Raw genomic sequence first — 21,392 nt, 5'->3', positions numbered from 1 at the left:
ATGAGAAAAGATACCATAAAACCACCTGTGGATACCTCCCCCATCCCAGTCCCCAGGTGCATCACAGTCTGCTCTGATGCACCCAGGGATTCTGGTCCTAAGAGTTTTATCCATTCACTTCCCCACATATACTTTAAACTAACACTAGATCTTCTGGTTTATTTCAAGCCAAGGGGTGTGCTAAGCCAATGGGAGCTTTCCCTGAGCATTAATGATAGGTTCATGCCCTCATTTTTACAATTCCATAATGACTGGAAGTGAATTAAAATAGCAATTGACTCAAACTGCAAGTCTCAGCTCTTTGCCAACCCTGAGGACATATGGCAAGATCCTGCGATTCTGAATTGCTGGCTAAATAAATACCCAATGTGAGGTTTGAATGCTATCTCCATCTCTGCAGAAAGGATTTCTGATCTTCCCTTTTCCCTTTTAAAATCTCTGCTTCTATCAAAAAATAAACATGAAAACACTTTGAATGAGCCAACGGTAACTGGGCATGATGAAGAAGCTCCCCTGGTATTTCACTACTTTAAGGAAGGAAAACAATGGGATGCTACATCCTTGAGTGCTGAAGGGCTCCTTCTCTTAACTAGGGTGCTTTCACCCTCCTTCACCCGTACCTCCACCCATGTGTTTATTTCATCCACCTGTCGTGAACCAAAATGATAAACTCTTTGGGGGCAGGGACTGGCTCCTTACTACATATTTGTAGGGGTCCAAGCAGTAGGGGCCCTGATCTCTGTTTGGGTCTGTCTGCAAGATAAAAAATAATGTAATAATCAGACCTCAGAAAGCAAGCCTTCATGACAATGAGCTTTTTATCCTTAAAGGGCTGAATGTTTAATCCTGCAGAAAATTGAGTGATGGTTTAGCTTTCACTGTCGAAGGATTTGAGAGGGCTCCCCCCGCCCTTTTTTTTTTTTTAAATGGAAGGATCCAACTATTGCTGAAGTCAACATAAAGACATCCATGGATTTTGGATTGGGCCCTATTGGGTTATCCCAGTTCATAAAAGGAACATAGATGGTTACAAACTTTAAACCATCCTAAAACCTTTACGTTTGAAAGTTACAGATTAAGAGCCAGAGTCTCCCATGCTCTGTGATCACTCAGCCTGTACTGCTGGAGCAAAACATCTTTAAATCTGGCCTGGCTCAGGGCATAGTGCTGGCATAGTCACTCAAATGATACACTTCTCCTGATGTAGAGGCTCTTGCAAAGGGGGGTAGGGCTCCCCTGCACCCACTAATCCCCAGCTGCCATGTCGCTTGTGGCCACTGGTGTGCAGAGAACTGGAGGAGCACATAGATGGTCATAGATCAGGGAACACCAATGATGATGTTACAGCATCGTTGCTTCCCGCTCCTCCAACACCCATAGAGGATCTGTATGTTCCCCAGCCACGATCAACAGCCTGAGGTTTTAAAAAGCCATTACTCCTTCACCTAAGTTCAGCATTCTTGGGCATCGATAGAAACAACAGCATTGTAAAGTGTCCAGCTTCCTGTTCTCTCCAGGTGGCAATGATGTTTCCAAGGAAACACAAAATTTAGAATTGAGGAGCGAGCACATAAAGATGCCTTTAAGTTCCCCTTGTAACTGTCTGAATCTGAATCCTCCCCATGCTCGCAGACATCATTTAGGGCACAAATAAGGCCCTTGCCATCCCTGTCTATTTGCTCTTTCTCTGAGTGGCTGCCTTGTTGTGTTTCTGTCACTTAGCTCTATCGCTCAACCCCCAACCTGAGGGACCAGCTTTTCACCTGGTCCCTGCACTTTGACCTGTTTGGCTTGGGTAGAATTAAAACTCCCATTGGCAGAGCTCTCAGGGTCACTGGAACACGTAACCCTCCCTATCGCATCAAGATGCAGTCTCCAGGGAAAGACTATGAATGATCAGATTGTTTGAAATCCCTCATAATGTGAGCCTTAGCTGTGCTGAGCTCATCTTGTATGGCAGATTCAGGCTTTTGAAGTGCTCTCAGCGGAATGGTGTTCCATGGAGTGTACCAGCATGAAATCACCAGTGTATTTTGTAACTACTTATCATTCAACAGCCTTCTGTTTTAATGTGGGCTTCTGCAGAAAGTAGTTATGCATGCAGGGCTCGCTTTGCTAGGGGACAAAGTGTACTGAACAGTGACAATATTTATGTTGCGTGTACTGTATAATCACAGAGCTGACTCTATTCTTTTCTTCTCCACCCTCCACTTGTTTGATTAAAACAAATACTTTGTACATGTTGGTCATTAGTCCAGGATCTGCTGAAAGTAGATGATTCTTATCTAGTTCTGTGTGGAATTGCTATAGTATATCAGGTTATCCTGATTTGGGGGGGGCAAACATGGCTGTTCTTCTGAACACACTGATATGTGTCTAAGGTGACTGGCAAATCGATTGTTTAATCTGGAAACATGCTACATAGCCCCTGGCCTGCTAGGGAATGTGATCTGACGCCACCAGGCAAACATCTGTCAGTTGAGAAGTGGAGCAGGCCACCCCTTGGTTTCTCACTGAGAATCAATGTGCACAACCTCATTACAGAAGAACTGATTTATAAATGCCTCCAGAAGCATAACATGGTGGGTCTGGGAGTCTAACTGTCTGCACTATTTAGAAATGAAGTCCCCACTCACTGCTAATCCTTTTGTGGATCAAAGAGGTCTCCAGTTATTTTTCAAAAAAAGAAAAGGAGTACTTGTGGCACCTTAGAGACTAACAAATTTATTTGAGCATAAGCTTTCATGAGCTACAGCTCACTTCATCGGATGCATTTGGTGGAAAATACAGTGGGGAGATTTATATACACACACAGAGAACATGAAACAATGGGTTTTATCATACACAGTGTAAGGAGAGTGATCACATAAGATGAACTATTACCAGCAGGTGGGGGGGGGAGAGAGAAATGGTGTAGTTTCTTTTGGTAACCCTCAGTGGGATCAGAGGGTAATGGCTTATAGACAGTGGTGTTGGAGAGCTGCCTAGTAGCCTCTTGTTCATATTCCGACCTATTCATGATGACGACAGCACCTCCTTTGTCAGGCTGAAATGTTTCATGAATTTGTATAGATTTAATGACAGGTTTCAGAGTAGCAGCCGTGTTAATCTGTATTCGCAAAAAGAAAAGGAGTACTTGTGGCACCTTTAGAGACTAACAAATTATGCTCTAATAAATTTGTTAGTCTCTAAGGTGCCACAAGTACTCCTTTTCTTTTTATAGATTTAATGACAGGTTTCAGAGAAGCAGCCATGCATCACTCTCACAGATCTTGGGAGACAGGCCAGTCCTTGCTTACAGACAGCTCCCCAACCTGAAGCAAATACTCACCAGCAACCACACACCACATAACAGAACCATTAACCCAGGAACCTATCCTTGCAACAAAGCTCGTTGCCAACTCTGTCCACATATCTATTTAGGGGACACCATCATAGGGCCTAATCACATCAGCCAACTATCAGAGGCTCGTTCACCTGTGCATCTACCAATGTGATATATGCCATCATGTGCCAGCAATGCTCCTCTGCCATGTACATTGGTCAAACTGGACAGTCTCTACATAAAAGAATAAATGGACACAAATCAGACGTCAAGAATTATAACATTCAAAAACCAGTTGGAGAACACTTCAATCTCTCTGGTCACTCGATTACAGACCTGAGAGAGTGGCTATTCTTCAACAAAAAAAAAACCCTTCAAAAACAGACTCCAACAAGAGACTGCTGAATTGGAATTAATTTGCAAACTGGATACAATTAACTTAGGCTTGAATAGAGACTGGGAGTGGATGAGTCATTACATAAAGTAAAACTATTTCCCCATGTTATTTCTTCCCCCCCCCACGCCACCCCCCACTGTTCCTCAGACGTTCTTGTTAGCTGCTGGAAATGGCCCACCTTGATTATCACCACAAAAGGTTTTCTTCCTCCCCCCCACCTGCTGGTAATAGCTCATCTTAAGTGATCACTCTCCTTACAGTGTGTATGATAAAACCCATTGTTTCATGTTCTCTGTGTGTGTATATAAATCTCCCCACTGTATTTTCCACTGAATGCATCCAATGAAGTGAGCTGTAGCTCATGAAAGCTTATGCTCAAATAAATTTGTTAGTCTCTAAGGTGCCACAAGTACTCCTTTTCTTTTTGCGAATACAGACTAACACGGCTGCTACTCTGAAACCAGTTATTTTTCAATTTGGCCTCTCCATACACCCTGGATGATGTAGTGTATCAAGAAAAATAGTATCAGGTATGTGTCTAAGTAAAGTAGAGGGCCATGAGGAAATAAGTAGTTTGTGGGATTCATGCAAATATTTCTTTGATTTTGATCTGCGGGAGCTGATACTCCTGAATATGGCTTTGAGTTTCAGTTCCAAACAAGTCCAATGTCTCAAAGAAATATTCAGTCTAAACAGGGGAGTTTCAAGTAGATTTGCAACTACAGATATGTCTACGCTACGAAATTAGGTTGAATTTATAGAAGTCGGTTTTGTAGAAAGCATTTTTGTACAGTCGAGTGTGTATGTCCCCACACAAATGCTCTAAGTGCATGTAGTCGGCGGACTGTGTCCACAGTACCGAGGCAACCATCGACTTCTGGAGCTTTGCACTGTGGGTAGCTATCCCACAGTTCCCGCAATCTCCACTACCCATTTGAATTCTGGGTAGAAATCCCAGTGCCTGATGGGACTAAAACATTGTCGCGGGTGGTTCTGGGTACATATCGTCAGGCCCCCGTTCCCTCCCTCCCTCTGTAAAAGCAAGGGCAGACAATCGTTTTGCACCTTTTTTCTTGTTACCTGTACAAACGCCATACTACAGCAATCATGGAGCCCGCTCAGCTAACCATCACCGTATGTTTCCTGGGTGCTGGCAGACGTGGTACTGCATTGCTACACAGCAGCAGTTTATTGCCTTTTGTCAGCAGACAGTGCAATATGACTGGTAGCCGTCATCGACATAGTCCTGGGTGCTCTTTTAACCGGGTGCCTGGGCAAACATGGGAGTGACTCAGCCAGGTCGTTTGCCTTGTTTCGTCTCATGGTGATTGGGTCCTACCGGCAGTGCACTGTCTTTTAATCTGCAGCCAGCAGAAGATGATGGCCAGCAGTCATACTGCACCGACTTCTGCCGAGCACCCAGGAGGTGACGATGGCTAGCGGTCGTACTGCACAGTCTGCTGCCAGCAAGATGTATAAAGGATGGATGAAGTGGCTCAAAACAAGAAATAGACCAGATTTGTTTTGTATTCATTTTCTCCTCCTTCCCTCCCTTAGTGAAATCAACGGCCTGCTAAACTCAGTTTTGAGTTCTATCCTTGAGGGGGCCATTCAGTTTCTCACAAAGCCACCCCCTTTGTTGATTTTAATTCCCTGTAAGCCATGTCGTCAGTCACCCCTCCCTCCGTCAGGGCAACAGTGGGCAATCGTTCCCTGCCTTTTTTCTGTGCAGACGCCATACCACAGCAAGCATGGAGCCCGCTCAGATCACTTTGGCAATTAGGAGCACATTAAACACCACACGCATTATCCAGCAGTATATGCAGCACCAGAACCTGGCAAAGTGTAACCGGGCGAGTAGGCGACGTCAGCGCGGTTACGAGAGTGATGAGGACATGGACACAGACTTCTCTCAAAGCACGTGCCCTGGCAATGTGGGCATCATGATGCTAATGGGGCAGGCTCATGGGGTGGAATGCTGATTCTGGGCCCAGGAAACAAGCACAGACTGGTGGGGACCACATAGTGTTGCCGGTCTGGGACGATTCACAGTGGCTGCGAAACTTTCGCATGCGTAAGGGCACTTTCATGGAACTTTGTGACTTGCTTTCCCCTGCCCTGAGGTGCAAGAATAAAAAGATGAGAGCGGCCCTCACAGTTGAGAAGCGAGTGGCAATAGCCCTGTGGAAGCTTGCAACGCCAGACAGCTACCGGTCAGTCGGGAATCAATTTGGAGTGGGCAAGTCTACTGTGGGGGTGGTTGTGATGCAAGTAGCCAACACAATCAAAGATCTGCTGATATCAAGGGTAGTGACCCTGGGAACTGTGCAGGTCATAGTGGATGGTTTTGCTGCAATGGGATTCCCTAACTGTGGTGGGGCCATAGACGGAACCCATATCCCTATCTTGGCACCGGAGCACCAAGCCAGCGAGTACATAAACCGCAAGGGGTACTTTTCAATAGTGCTGCAAGCACTGGTGGATCACAAGGGACGTTTCACCAACATCAAGGTGGGATGGCCGGGAAAGGTTCATGACGCTCGCATCTTCAGGAACTCTGGTCTGTTTCAAAAGCTGCAGGAAGGGACTTTCTTCCCAGACCAGAAAATAACCGTTGGGGATGTTGAAATGCCTATAGTTATCCTTGGGGACCCAGCCTACCCCTTAATGCCATGGCTCATGAAACCATACATAGGCAGCCTCGAGAGCAGTCAGGAGCTGTTAGCTACAGGCTGAGCAAGTGCAGAATGGTGGTAGAATGTGCATTTGGACGTTTAAAAGCATGCTGGTGCAGTTTACTGACTCAGTTAGACCTCAGCTAAACCAATATTCCCACTGTTATTACTGCTTGCTGTGCGCTCCACAATATCTGTGAGAGTAAGGGGGAGACATTTATGGCAGTGTGGGAGGTTGATGCAAATCGCCTGGTTGCTGGTTACGCACAGCCAGACACCAGGGCAGTTAGAAGAGCACAGGAGGGTGCAGTGCGCATCAGAGAAGCTTTAAAAACCAGTTTCATGACTGGCCAGGCTACGGTGTGAAAGTTCTGTTTGTTTCTCTTTGATGAAACCCCCCACCTCTTGGTTCACTCTACTTCCCTGTAAACTAACCATGCTCCCCACCTCCCTTCGATCACCGCTTGCAGAGGCAATAAAGTCATTGTTGCTTCACATTCATGCATTCTTTATTAATTCATCACACAAATAGGGGGATAATTACCAAGGTAGCCCAGGAGGGGTGGTGGAGGAGGGAAGGACAAGGCCACACAGCACTTTAAAAGTTTAAAATTTTAAAACTTATTCAATGTCAGCCTTCTGTTACTTGGGCAATCCTCTGGGGTGGAGTGGTTGGGTGGCTGGAGGCCCCCCACTGCATTCTTGGACATCTGGGTGAGGAGGCTATGGAACTTGGGGAGGAGGGCGATTGGTTACACAGGGGCTGTAGCGGTGGTCTGTGCTCCTGCTGCCTTTCCTGCAGCTCAACCATACGCTGGAGCATATTAGTTTGATCCTCCAGCAGCCTCAGCATTGAATCCTGCCTCCTCTCATCACGCTGCCACCACCTTTCAGCTTCAGCCCTCTCTTCAGCCCACCACTTACTGGCTTCAGCCCGCCACCTCTCCTCCCAGTCATTTTACGCTTTCCTGCACTCTGACATTGTCTGTCTCCATGCATTCATCTGTGCTCTGTCAGTGTGGGAGGACAGCATGAGCTCAGAGAACATTTCATCGCGAGTGCGTTTTTTTCGCCTTCTAAACTTCGCTAGCCTCTGGGAAGGAGAAGGTCCTATGATCCTTGAAACACATGCAGCTGGTGGAGGAAAAAAAAGGGACAGTGTTATTTAAAAAGACACATTTTATAGAACAATGGGTATACTCTTTCATGGTAAGTCTTGCGTTAACATTATATGCATAACACATGTGCTTTCGTTACAAGGTCACATTTTGCCTTCCCCCACTGCGTGGCTAACAGCGGGGAACATTTCTGTTCAGCCATAGGCAAACAGCCCAGCAGGAACGGGCACCTCTGAATGTCCCCTTAAGAAAAGCACCCTATTTCAAGTAGGTGACCATGAATGATATCACTCTCCTGAGGATAACACAGAGATAAAGAACGGATGTTGTTTGAACGCCAGCAAACATACACTGCAATGCTTTGTTCTACGATGATTCCCGAGTACGTGCTACTGGCCTGGAGTGGTAACGTGTCCTACCATGATGGATGAAATAAGGCTGCCCTCCCCAGAAACCTTTTGCAAAGGCTTTGGGAGTATATCCAGGAGAGCCACGAATGCCAGGGCAAATTAATCATTAAACTTGCTTGCTTTTAAACCTTGTATAGTATTTTAAAAGGTACGCTCGCCAGAGGTCCCTTCTCCGCCTGGCGGGTCTGGGAGGCAGCCTTGGGTGGGTTCGGGGGGTACTGGCTCCAGGTCCAGGGTGAGAAACAGTTCCTGGCTGTCGGGAAAACCGGTTTCTCCGCTTGTTTGCTGTGAGCTATCTATGACCTCATCATCATTGTCTTCCTCGTCCCCAAAACCTGCTTCCATGTTGCCTCCATTTCCATTGAAGGAGTCAAACAACACGGCTTGGGTAGTGGTGGCTGAACCCCCTAAAATGGCAAGCAGCTCATCATAGAAGCGGCATGTTTGGGGCTCTGATCTGGAGCGGCCGTTTGCCTCTCTGGTTTTCTGTTAGGCTTGCCTCAGCTCCTTAAGTTTCACGCGGCATTGCTTCAGGTCCCTGTTATGGCCTCTGTCCTTCAGGCCCTGGGAGATTTTGACAAATGTTTTGGCATTTCGAAAACTGGAACATAGTTCTGATAGTACAGATTCCTTTCCCCATACAGCGATCAGATTCTGTACCTCCCGTTCGGTCCATGCTGGAGCTCTTTTGCGATTCTGGGACTCCATCATCGTCACCTCTGCTGATGAGCTCTGCATGGTCACCTGCAGCTTGCCACACTGGCCAAACAGGAAATTGAAATTCAAAAGTTCGCGGGCCTTTTCCTGTCTACCTGGTCAGTGCATCTGAGTTGAGAGTGCTGTCCAGAGCGGTCACAATGGAGCACTCTGGGATAGCTCCCGGATGCCAATACCATCTAATTGCATCCACAGTACCTGAAACTTGACACAGCAAAACCGATTTCAGCGCTAACCCCCTTGTTGGGGGTGGAGTAAGGAAATCGATTTTAAGAGCCCTTTAAGTAAAAAAAAAAAAAAGGGGCTTCATCATGTGGACAGGTGCAGGGTTAAATCAATTTAACGCTGCTAAATTCGACCTCAACATCTAGTGTAGACCAGGGCTAAAATTATGTGATGCAGTCAAGTTCAAATTACTTTAGTACCAATTCACATATTGGCTCAGGCTCACTTGAAAATACCATGCACATTAGCAGAGCTTCCGGTGACCCTGCTCGGAGCTTTGTTTGTGACAGACCCTGAAACCAAGCGGATGCTGTAGAGTGTTGGGTTTTGTTGCAAGCGCTTTGCACTTCTCCAAGAAAATGCTGTCCATGCAGACAGGTGTGCCTCAGTTATTCGCAGCCACCTCTGGCATCACTAACACTTGCAAAGGAGCACAATTGCTTTGTTCTCAATGCTGCATACTGTGCAAGGATTTGCTGGATCAAAGCCTGGACTTACAAAGAAAATAGAGTAAGTGATGCTGTTGACAATGGAGATGCCACAAGATGCTATTTGTTTCTATTTTGAAGCCATCAATTACCTTATTCACATATAGTCAGCTTTGGTTGGAAGTAACTTGTAATCTGTGTATGAGGTCTTTGGCACATGGATTGTCAATTAGTATATAATTGTACAGCACCGAGCACAATCGGTCCCAGCACTGGTTGAGACATGTAGGCACTACAGACATATATTTCATCTTGGAGGGAGGGTATTCTTCTCTCCAGCCTATGCTGAGACAAATCAAGCAGACCTTGTCTACATCTTATTGGGTAATATGTGAGCTGAAAAGGATTATGCTATTGTTACATCCTCCCCATTGTCAAATCTGGGTTCAAGACCTGATGCCTGTTGGGTTGGAAAATCTGATCTATTGAGTCAAGTTTCTATAAATGTATGTAACCAGAGCTGATGAGAAAAACCGGTCGATCGTGTTCCCACATGCCTTTCTTTGTGCAAACTTCAGCTGAAGTAACTTAATTTATCAGCACAAAGAAAAGGAGTACTTGTGGCACCTTAGAGACGAACAAATTTATTAGAGCATAAGCTTTCGTGAGCTACAGCTCACTTCATCGGATGCATTTGGTGGAAAAAACAGAGGCTCTGTTTTTTCCACCAAATGCATCCGATGAAGTGAGCTGTAGCTCACGAAAGCTTATGCTCTAATAAATTTGTTCGTCTCTAAGGTGCCACAAGTACTCCTTTTCTTTTTGTGAATACAGACGAACACGGCTGCTACTCTGAAATTTATCAGCACAGTGCATCATGTGATCTCATGGCATGGAGCTTCTTATTCCTGGCATACGGCCTTGTCTTAGCAGAGAAATGAAGTGGAAGAAAGCATGGGGCATGGATGTAAATCCTGGAAAATAAAATATCAGTGACTGTGACTGTATGCATGTGATCGGCAGATGGAATCAGATTATCTTCAAAACCACTAAGCTTCATTTTAATAACAATAAATCTATAAAGGAGCACAGAGAACAATCCAAAGACAATCAGGAGAGTGAAAAATACAATAGACACCCGTTCCTTCCAGATGTAAATCAGACCAGAAACATAGAAAAATATTACGCTTCCCCATTTGGTGCTGGCTGCACAGCTTGTGATGGAAAGATGCAGAAACTAAAAATAAGCAGAATATAGGGGTTTAGGTCTGAAACCTTTCAGAAAGCATGGCAGGCCTTATGAGGTGGTATCTAGAATCCTAAAAGCTCTCACTCTCAGCAGGTGACTCTCAACAGAAGGTCATTAATGTTGTAGTAGCAGAGAGAGAACAGACCCAAAGAGTAGGATTTTCAAAAGTGCTCAGATTTGACCCAAATTTTCTCCCACGGAAGTCACCCCATTTGCTTCCATACAGAGCTCGAGAACTATCTCCTTCCGTCACTTTATAGAAGGGACCATTTATTTATAGAAGGGATCCCTTTATAGAAGGGATCATCTAGTCTGACCTGCACAATGCAGGCCACAGAATTTCACCCACCCACTCCTGTGAAAAACCTCTCACCTATGTCTGAGCTATTGAAGTCCTCAAATCGTGGTTTAAAGACTTCAAGGAGCAGAGACTCCTCCAGCAAGTGACCTGTGCCCCATGCTACAGAGGAAGGTGAAAAATCTCCAGGGTCTCTTCCAATCTGTCCTGGAGGAAAATTCCTTCCCGACCCCAAGTGTGGCGATCAGCTAAACCATGAGCATATGGGCAAGATTCATCTGCCAGATACTACAGAAAATTCTTTTCTGGGTAACTCAGATCCCACCCCATCTAACATCCCATCACAGGTCATTAGGCCTATTTACCATAAATATTTAATTACCAAAATTATGTTATCCCATCATACCATCTCCTCCATAAATTTATCAAGTTTAATCTTAAAGCCTGATAGATCTTTTGCTCCCGCTGCTTCCCTTGGAAGGCTATTCTAAAACTACACTCCTCTGATGGTTAGAAACCTTTGTCTAATTTCAAATCTAAACTTCCTGGTGGCCAGTTTATATCCATTTGTTCTTGTGTCCACATTGGTACTGAGCTTAAATAATTCCTCTCCCTCTCCGGTATTTATCCCTCTGATATATTTATAGAGAGCAATCATATCTCCCCACAACCTTCTTTTAGTTAGGCTAAACAAGCCAAGCTCCTTGAGTCTCCTTTCATAAGACAGGATTTCCATTCCTCGGATCATCCTAGTATCCCTTCTCTGTACCTGTTCCAGTTTGAATTCATCCATCTTAAACATGGGAGACCAGAACTGCACACAGTATTCCAGGTGAGGTCTCATCGGTGCCTTGTATAACGGTACTAAAACCTCCTTATCCCTACTGGAAATATCTCTCCTGATGCATCCCAAGACCGCATTAGCTTTTTTCACAGCCGTATCACATTGGCGGCTCATAGTCATCCTATGATCAACCAATACTCCAAGGTCCTTCTCCTCCTCTGTTACTTCTAATTGATGCATCCCCAACTTATAACTAAAATTCTTGTTATTAATCCCTAAATGCATAACCTTACACTTCTCACTATTAAATTTCATCCTATTACTATTACTCCAGTTTACAAGGTCATCCAGATCCTTCTGTATAATATCCCGATCCTTCTCTGAATTGGCAATACCTCCCAGCTTTGTATCATCTGCAAACTTTATTAGCACACTCCCACTTTTTGTGCCAAGGTCAGTAATAAAAAGATTAAATAAGATTGGTCCCAAAACTGATCCTTGAGGAACTCCACTGGTAACCTCCCTCCAGCCTGACAGTTCACCTTTCAGTAGAACCCATTGTAGTCTCCCCTTTAACCAATTCCTTATCCACCTTTCAATTTTCATATTGATCCCCATCTTTTCCAATTTAACTAATAATTCCCCATGTGGCACGGTATCAAATGCCTTACTGAAATCTAGGTAAATTAGATCCACTGCATTTCCTTTGTTTAAAAAAATCTGTTACTTCTCAAAGAAGGAGATCAGGTTGGTTTGGCAAGATCTACCTTTTGTAAAACCATGTTGTATTTTGTTCTATTTACCATTGACTTCAATGTCTTTAACTACTTTCTCCTTCAAAATTTTTTTCCAAGACCGTGCACACTACAGATGTCAAACTAACAGGCCTATAGTTATCCAGATCACGTTTTTCCCTTTCTTAAAAATAGGAACTATGTTAGCAATTCTCCAATCATATGGTACAACCCCTGAGTTTACAGATTCATTAAAAATTCTTGCTAATGGACTTGCAATTACGGGTGCCGATTCCTTTAATATTCTTGGATTAAGATTATATGGGCCCCCTGATTTAGTCCCATTAAACTGTTTCAGTTTCACTTCTACCTCAGAGATGGTAATCTCTACCTCCATATCCTCATTCCCATTTGTCATGCTACCATTATCCCTAAGATCCTCATTAGCCTTATTAAAGACTGAGGCAAAGTATTTGTTTAGATATTGGGCCATGCCTAGATTATCCTTGACCTCCACTCCATCCTCAGTGTTTAGCGGTCCCACTTCTTCTTTCTTTGTTTTCTTCTTATTTATATGGCTATAGAACCTTTTACTGTTGGTTTTAATTCCCTTTGCAAAGTCCAACTCTACTTGACTTTTAGCCTGTCTCACTTTATCCCTACATGTTCTGACCTCAATAAGGTAGCTATCCTTCCTGATCCCTCCCATCTTCTGCTCCCTGTATGCTTTCTGCTTTTTCTTAATCACCTCTCTGAGATGCTTGCTCATCCAGCTTGGTCTACAACTCCTGCCTATGAATTTTTTCCCCTTTCTTGGGATGCAGGCGTCCGATAACTTCTGCAGCTGTTACTTGAAGTAACCCCAGGCCTCCTCTGCCTTTAGATCCATAAGTTTTTCAGTCCAATCCACTTCCCTAACTAATTTCCTTAATTTTTGAAAGTCAGCCCTTTTGAAATCAAAAACCCTAGTTGCAGATTTATTTTTGTTAATCCTTCCGTTCAGTTTGAACTGAATTAGCTCATGATCACTTGAACCAAGATTATCCCCTACAACCATTTCTTCTATGAGATCCTCACTACTCACCAAAACCAAATCTAAAATGGCATCCCCTCTATTCAGTTCAGCAACTACTTGATGAAGGAATCCATCAGCTATCGCATCTAGGAAAATCTGAGCCCTATTATTATTACTAGCACTCGTCCTTCAGTCTATATCTGGTAAGTTAAAGTCTCCCATAATCACACAGTTTCCATTAGTATTTACTTTATTTAAAACAATAAAAAGGGCTCTATCCATATCCAAATTAGATCCCAGAGGTCTATAGCACACCCTAACCGTTATTCCAGGGGAGGCTCTAATAGTTTTCTTCCCCAATGCAATTTTTGACCAGATGTACTCTGTCTTATCCATTCCATCGCTTCTTATTTCTTTACATTCTACCTCATCATTTATATACAATGCTACTCCACCACCTTTATCTTTATTTCTGTCTTTCCTAAACCGCACATACCCTTCAATACCTGTAGTCCAGTCATGACTACTATTCCACCATGTTTCTGTTATCCCTATAATATCTGGTTTCACTTCCTGCACCAGTAGCTCTAGTTCCTCCATTTTGTTACCTAGGCTCCTCGCATTGGTGTACAAACATCTTATTTTTTGCTGTTTGGCCTCACTTGGCCTTAAAGTGTTTAAAGCACTACCAATGCTGGTAATGGTTTTTCTGTACTAAGGCATTGGAAAGGCAGCCAGAGCAGCAGAACTCAGCTGTGAAATGCAGATGGTCTGTGAGGAACTAAAGCAGGAGTGGGACATATCAGAGCCATTTGGAGCTGTCCTCAGAGGACCACATCAGACAGAGGTAATTGTGAGTTTGTGGGGAAAACAGAAGAGGCCCATGTCATAAATATAAAGGGAAGGGTAACTAGCTTTCTGTAAAAAAAAAAAAAAAAAAAAAGGAGTACTTGTGGCACCTTAGAGACTAACAAATTTATTAGAGCATAAGCTTTCGTGAGCTACAGCTCACTTCATCGGATGCATTGAGCTGTAGCTCACGAAAGCTTATGCTCTAATAAATTTGTTAGTCTCTAAGGTGCCACAAGTACTCCCTTTTTTTTTTTTTTTTTTTTTTTACAGAAAAAGGGAGTACTTGTGGCACCTTAGAGACTAACAAATTTATTAGAGCATAAGCTTTCGTGAGCTACAGCTCAATGCATCCGATGAAGTGAGCTGTAGCTCACGAAAGCTTATGCTCTAATAAATTTGTTAGTCTCTAAGGTGCCACAAGTACTCCTTTTCTTTTTGCGAATACAGACTAACACGGCTGCTACTCTGATAGCTTTCTGTATACAGCGCTATAAAATCCCTCCAGGCCAGAGGCAAAATCCTGTTACCAGTAAAGAGTTAAGAAGCTCAGCTAACCTGGCTGGCACCTGATCCAAAGGACCAATAAGGGGACAAGATACTTTCAAGTCTTGGGTGGGGGAAGGCTTTTGTTTGTGCTCTTTGTTTACGTGGTTGTTCTCTCTTGGGACTGAGAGAGGCCAGACAGAAATCCATCCTCTCCAACCCATCCTAATCCAAGTCTCCAATATTGCAACCAGTATAGGTAAGCTAGGCAAGGAGGATTAGTTTATCTTTTGTTTGATGTGAATTTTCCCTGTGTTAAGAGGGAGGTTTATTCCTGTTTTCTGTAACTTTAAGGTTTTGCACAGTGGGGGATCCTCTGTGTTTTGAATCTGAATACCCTGTAAAGTATTTTCCATCCTGATTTTACAGAGATGATTTTTACCTTTCTTTTTTTTTTAATAAAATCCTTCTTTTAAGAACCTGACTGATTTTTCCATTGCTCCAAGATCCAGGGGTTTGAGGCTTTGATGATTTTGTAACCAATTGGTTAGGATATTATTCTTAAGCCACCCCAGGAAAAGTGGTGTGTAGGGCTTGGGGGGATATTTTTTGGGGGGGAGGAAGACATCTACAAGTGGTCTCTTTCCCTGTTCTTTGTTTAAAACGCTTGGTGGTGGCAGCATACAGTTCAAGGACAAGGCAGAGTTTGTACCTTGGGGAAGTTTTTAACCTAAGCTGCTAAGAATAATTTTAGGGGATCTTTCATGCGGGTCCCCACATCTGTACCCTAGAGTTCAGAAAGGGGAAGGAACCCTGACAGCCCGTCACAAGGCACCTTAGCCAGACACTTCATGAATATTTCAAGTATTTACCAAGGATCTTACAGTGCATGATACTGTCTCAAATAGCAGCTCCCAAGGGACCTAATACACTGGGGCATGTTTACATTTAAAGTCTAAACAAGTCCTTTATTGTTTCTCTAAGGATATTTACTGAATTAATTAGTTTAATCTATTATGAAGCCATATGGTGGTTGGTAGTATTCTTAGAGTAGTTTCAGAAATTCTTGTTGTGTGTATGTAGTAGGTCACCAGTGTAAAATTGCCTCTTCCATTAAGATAAACCTATGGATAGATTTTTTTCCCTCTTTTCTTTACCCATCTGCTTTGCTGTGATTTCAATGATCATTGAGTTTTTTAAGAAAACAGGGAAATTAGTTCTAGGAATGTGTGTCCAGACAGAAACTTTACGGGGCATTTGCAAGTAGCTTAGCTTCAAAATGAAGTTTTCAAACAAAAGGGTTCTGCCAAACCCAATACAAATAACAATATTTTTATGATTTTTTTTTAAAAATCAGTGCATTTTTATTTTAAATTTAAAAATTTCCCTATAAGACTGGGAATACAAACACAATAGTATGTTCCAAGAAGAACAGGTCACATGGGTTGTGTTGTTCAAACTGAGTTCAATACAAAAAGTGAAACAACACAAAAAAGGTGAAAAACAAATTAGATTTTTTTTAAAATCAGCTTTAATCATTTAAAGATTATTAGTGTCACAGGTAACAATATGTATATATTTTTAACTGGACAGCATCCATTTGATCAAGCTGTGAATGTAGGGATGATCAAAATGAAAGAGAGAGAATATAGTCAATTAGTGAAATAGGATGCTAATTCTGTATTGAAGTAGTTTGCCCAAAACTGTGATGAATTGTTGCTCAGATTGTTTTCTTGTGTGTGATCTCATTCATTTAACATCTCCCTCAACATCTTTTATAGTAGCCTTTAACTCCCTTCTTCATCATTTGGATGCTCCTTTGCATTCCTTTATTCGGCAGCCTTTTTATTGCCCTCTCCTTAGATTGTCTTTTCCCTTAGTGTGCACAAGGTCAGCTACAAGGCAGATAGATCCCATTAACTATGCTGTTGGATTTGAAATAATGATCAAGCTTAATGTAAAAAAAACAAACAAACAAAAAACAGGGCCCGTCTTGACCCGCTGCCCCCTTAAAGAGAAGCCTGCCTGGTGGAGTGGTATCTTGACTCATACTCAAGGTCCCAGACCTTCTGTGGATTTCTGATGGAGGCCTCTGGGAACATTGTTACTCAGAGAGGTGCTGGCATAGAATAACAAAATAACAAAGGGACATCAAAGGCAACCTGAGAAAAGACCAGGGCCAGCGAGGGCTGGAACCGCACAATAAACCCTGGATTGGGAACAAATGTAAAGCTGAAATGTCAGCCTGCCATTGGAACTGCTTTTAGTCATGCACTGGCTTTGATCTTGTCAGTTCGATTAAACTGAGGGTCATATAGCAGGGTCATTCCTGGGCTAGTATTATGTATTTTGCCTTGCTTTCCCCCACTGAGACACTGGCATGATACTGACTCAAATAGCAGCTCCCAAGGGACCTAATACATTGGGGCATGTTTACATTTAAAGTCTAAACTAGTCCTTTATTGTTTCTCAAAGGATGTTTACTGAATGAATTAGTTTAATCTATTATGAAGCCATATGGTGATGGGTAATATTCTCAGAGTAGTTTCAGAAATTCTTGCTGCATGTATGTAGTAGGTCACCAGTGTAAAATTGCCCCTTCCATTAAGATAAACCTATGGAGATAGATTTTTGCCTCTTTTCTTTACCCATCTGAATTGCTATGATTTCAATGATCATTGATTTTTTTTTTTTAAGAAAACTGAGAAATTAGTTCTAGGAATGTGTGTCCCGACAGAAACTGAAAAAACCTGGTTGTCGGCCAGGATCAAACCCGGGACCTTTGGAGTTTAACGCATGAGACTCTACTATGTGAGCTAAAAGATGCCTCTCTCTGAGCCGAGGCTGTAGCAGACTCATTAATCTCTAGCTGCCACTAAAGGAGTACAGAGTACCACACCAAGCAGGCCTGGGTTACAACAGTATAAGCTGTCGTTCCAGCAGGGGGTTGAGAGCAATGCTTCTAAATTAGAGGCTAGCAATATCTCAAAGGCCATATCCTCATTCAGTGTAAATCAGCGGAGCTCCATTGACTTTGTTTCCTAGAACACCAGAGTTGGAGTCAGGTTCATCGTCTGCCTCCTTCTTAAATATAAAAGCTCCAACATTGAGGCATACTTCTATAGTAGGGAGTTTTTACTGCAATAGGAACACCCAGGATGGTTAATAGTGTATCCGCTTTGGTATAAATAGGTTGAAAAAATATTTCCATCAATAATTTAAATTTACAGAGAGGCAAAATAAGAAAAATTCTGCTTGAGAGCTAGAGTTTGATTTAAGGATATTTGCCATATATATTTTGACATGTGATGTCGACAATGTACGCTTCAACAGTTCAAAGCTTTAACTTGTTGAATATCAACATCTACTCTCATTAAATAATTACTGTCCTGCCCCCCCCATTGACCTATATCCCATTATTTACTGCAACTGTGAAAATTTAAATTAAAAAAAAGTTTAAAAATAACTGTTGATGTTATCCATTGAGATTATATAAACATTAAAATTGAATTCTGCGAAGCCAAGGTATAAAATTCAACAACACCTTTTTGGCAATGACTGCATAGTTTGGGTAACTCCTCCGGGCCCCAGTTCAGCCAGGTATTTAAGCATGCGCCTAACTTTAAGGCCATTGCTTTCAAAATTAGATATCTGACCTCTTAACTTTTCCCAAAGAAAACTCCTTTAATAACTCATTTGATACCCAAGCATCCAAGAAATAGCTCTCTTTCCTCAACATGTGTCCTATTTCAGAGTAAGATCAGCATGTTTCAGGATTCCCACAGACCACACCAAAAAGAAAGTAAATATCTGCTGACCAGGAAAAGAAAAGGAATGGAGTAAGTCCCCACACACTCATTCCAGATGGTGACCCCCATGCACCGATGCTTGGCTCAGAGACAGGTATGGGTGTCTGGGCCAGGGGGAATATGTGGGGCTCAGAGAGGGCATGTCCTAAAGGGCAAGAGAGGGCCCTAGAAGAGGAAAAGGATCCAGAAGGGGGAAGCTTAAGGAAGGGGTTGTGTTGGGAGAGGGCTAGGGAGTATCTTGAAGAGGACTGCAAGTTTTGGTAGTGTCCTTGTGGCGGGGATGCTTCGATGTATATAGGAGTAAATGGGTTACAGTTTGATATCAGAGTCCACAAATAACAGGGAGAGCCTGAGAACTGGATGTAGAACAAACCTTCCAGGAGGTCTAGTGGTGGGGGGTTGCCAGGACCTGTCATGTATGCCAGTGGCAATGGTGTAAACAATGACTGCTGGTAGGGAGTGATATTTTACATGTCTCTAGCCCTGCAAAGCAGCATAGTCTAGTGAATAAAGCCTTGGGTTCGGGGCTGAAGTCTGTGGTTCTATTCTCAATTCTGCGCCAATCCATGTGTGACCTTGGACAAGTCACTTCCCCTCTCTGATTGTCCTGCCACCCTTGCTTTGGCTTATCTATTGAAATTGTAAGCTCTTCAAGGCAGGACTGTCACTTACCATGTGCACCTACAGTACCTAGAAGAGCAGTGCCCCGATTGTGTTGGGACCCAGAGGCACTGCTGTGGTATAAATGATTAATCATACACATACTGGAAGTGACTTGTATTTTCTGTCCCAGGCATATCTAATACGCAATCTAGGCAGCTACTGGACACCATAATTATAGCAAGCCTTTAAACCCCAATAAATACCACCCAGCCAGCTAACTAGAGTCTCTCATGCCTCCCATTCCCCTCTCTGATCTGCACTGCAGATTCCTGTTGCATATTCTGCATTTGCTCCATGTTACTGCACTTCCTTTGGTCTCCATCAGAGTTCTGCATCTAAAGCAAGGGTGTCCAATGTACGGGCTGCAGGCCGGATCTGGCCTGCAGAACTGTTTCATCCAGCCTGTGGCCTTCCCATAAATCTTTGGGCTTGTCGACACAACCCCAGAGTCTGCACTATGGAGCTGTGATTTGTAAAGCTCACCAGTGGGTTGTGCTCGAACTCCCCCTTGTCGACCCTGCCTGTGTACATTGATGCAGCCCTATTTCAAACAGGACAACATCAATGTGCACTGAGAAACATTTAGTGCGTGCCAGCAGGGTGAGCATGTGGGAATTAGAGTGCAAAACACCGGTGTGTGCTACGAGTGTAGTCTAGACTCCAGGTCAGACATCCAATAAAACTTCACGTGCAGGCCTAGATGTACTTGGGTGCGTTTAAAACACATTGGAGAGGTATACGTCTGGTGGAAGCTGGCATGTCTCCAGGCAAGGGGAAATGGCACTGAAGAATGCTTAGCTGCCAGCTGGAGAGTACATACCCCAACCTGGCAAGCCAAAGAAAAGGAAACTTCAGATAAGTCAAAGGGTGAATGTTGATTGCAGCCAGAAGACGAGCAAACTCTCCTTTAAATAAAAAACAAAAAAGGAAAGGGTGGGAGATATCCTTTCCTTCTTTCATTTCTTTTATTCAGCTTGTGACAAGTGACCATTATGCCTTTATATGAGAAGAGGAAGGTAGATCAAGAATATCATGTATTTCAAGAGAAATGGGGAATTTTATATTTCTTTATGGCCATGAATGGAAAGACCCACATGCTTGATTTGTAAGCAACAGGTAGTTGTGATAAAAAACTACAACAGTTGAAGGCACTATGAAGCAAACCATGGTCAGAAATGTGATCAGTACCTAGGAAAGTTACATGAAGTTAAATATGCTGAATTACCACATTGTCTGAAAAAAGCAGCAATTGGTATTTACTAATACGGGTCATATGAGCGATGCTGCTGTTAAGGTGAGCTATGTGATGGGCCATGAAATAGCTGTGTAATTGAAACCATTTTCTGATAGAGAACTTTTGAGGAAACTGCATGCTAAAAGCTGCCCAGATAAGCGGTAAACTATTTGCAAATATCAGCCTCTCAGGAAACACAATTGCTGAAAGGATCAATGGTAGAGCTGAGAATTTGAAGAGTCACTCTGGGATAAAAAATTCTTTGCTGCTTTTTCAACTGCAACTGATGAAAGCACAGATGTAAATGGTGTGTCTCTCAGCTAGCAGTGTTCATTCATGGAATCTGAGAACATGTGAGTAGCAGAGGAGCTTGTAAAATTCGTGCTGATGAGAGAAACACCAACAGCAAATGACCTCTTCAACAACTAGGTGAACAAATTGGATGTGGACTGGACAAGAGTTGTGATTCTGGCCACAGCTGGCGCACCCTCTCTAGGGGGCAAGAAAGCGGGAGTTGTGACAAAACTGAAGGCCAGATTGCAGACTATCAACCATAAGCAGCAGTTTAGCAATTTTTCACTGCATTTTACATCAAGAAGTTCTCCGTAGTAAAACTTTGAAAATGAATCGTGATGGATGTGGTTGTTAAAACTACATTTTATTTTAGCTAGTGGTCTCAGCCACCAGCCGGTCAGCTGACTCTTGGGAGAATGTGACATTCTTTGTGGACTGCTGTATCACATTGAAGTTTGGTGGCTAAGCTGGGAACTGTGCTGAAGCACATTTTTAAATTGTCTGGTGAGATCCAACTTTTCTTGGATCAGGAATAGAAAATTGTCACGAAGTTACAGGACACTGAATGGCTTCTAGACCTTGCTTTCATGGTGGATATTATGGAGAACTTGAACTCACTCAATACAAGAATGCAGGGGCACAAGCCAAATACTTGTGAGTTTTCTCATCTGGTTTTTGAAAT

The sequence above is a fragment of the Dermochelys coriacea genome, chromosome 2 (assembly GCF_009764565.3).
Source record: "Dermochelys coriacea isolate rDerCor1 chromosome 2, rDerCor1.pri.v4, whole genome shotgun sequence".
NCBI classification, from domain to species: domain Eukaryota; kingdom Metazoa; phylum Chordata; order Testudines; family Dermochelyidae; genus Dermochelys; species Dermochelys coriacea.
Note: the sequence above shows the minus strand (reverse complement) of the source record.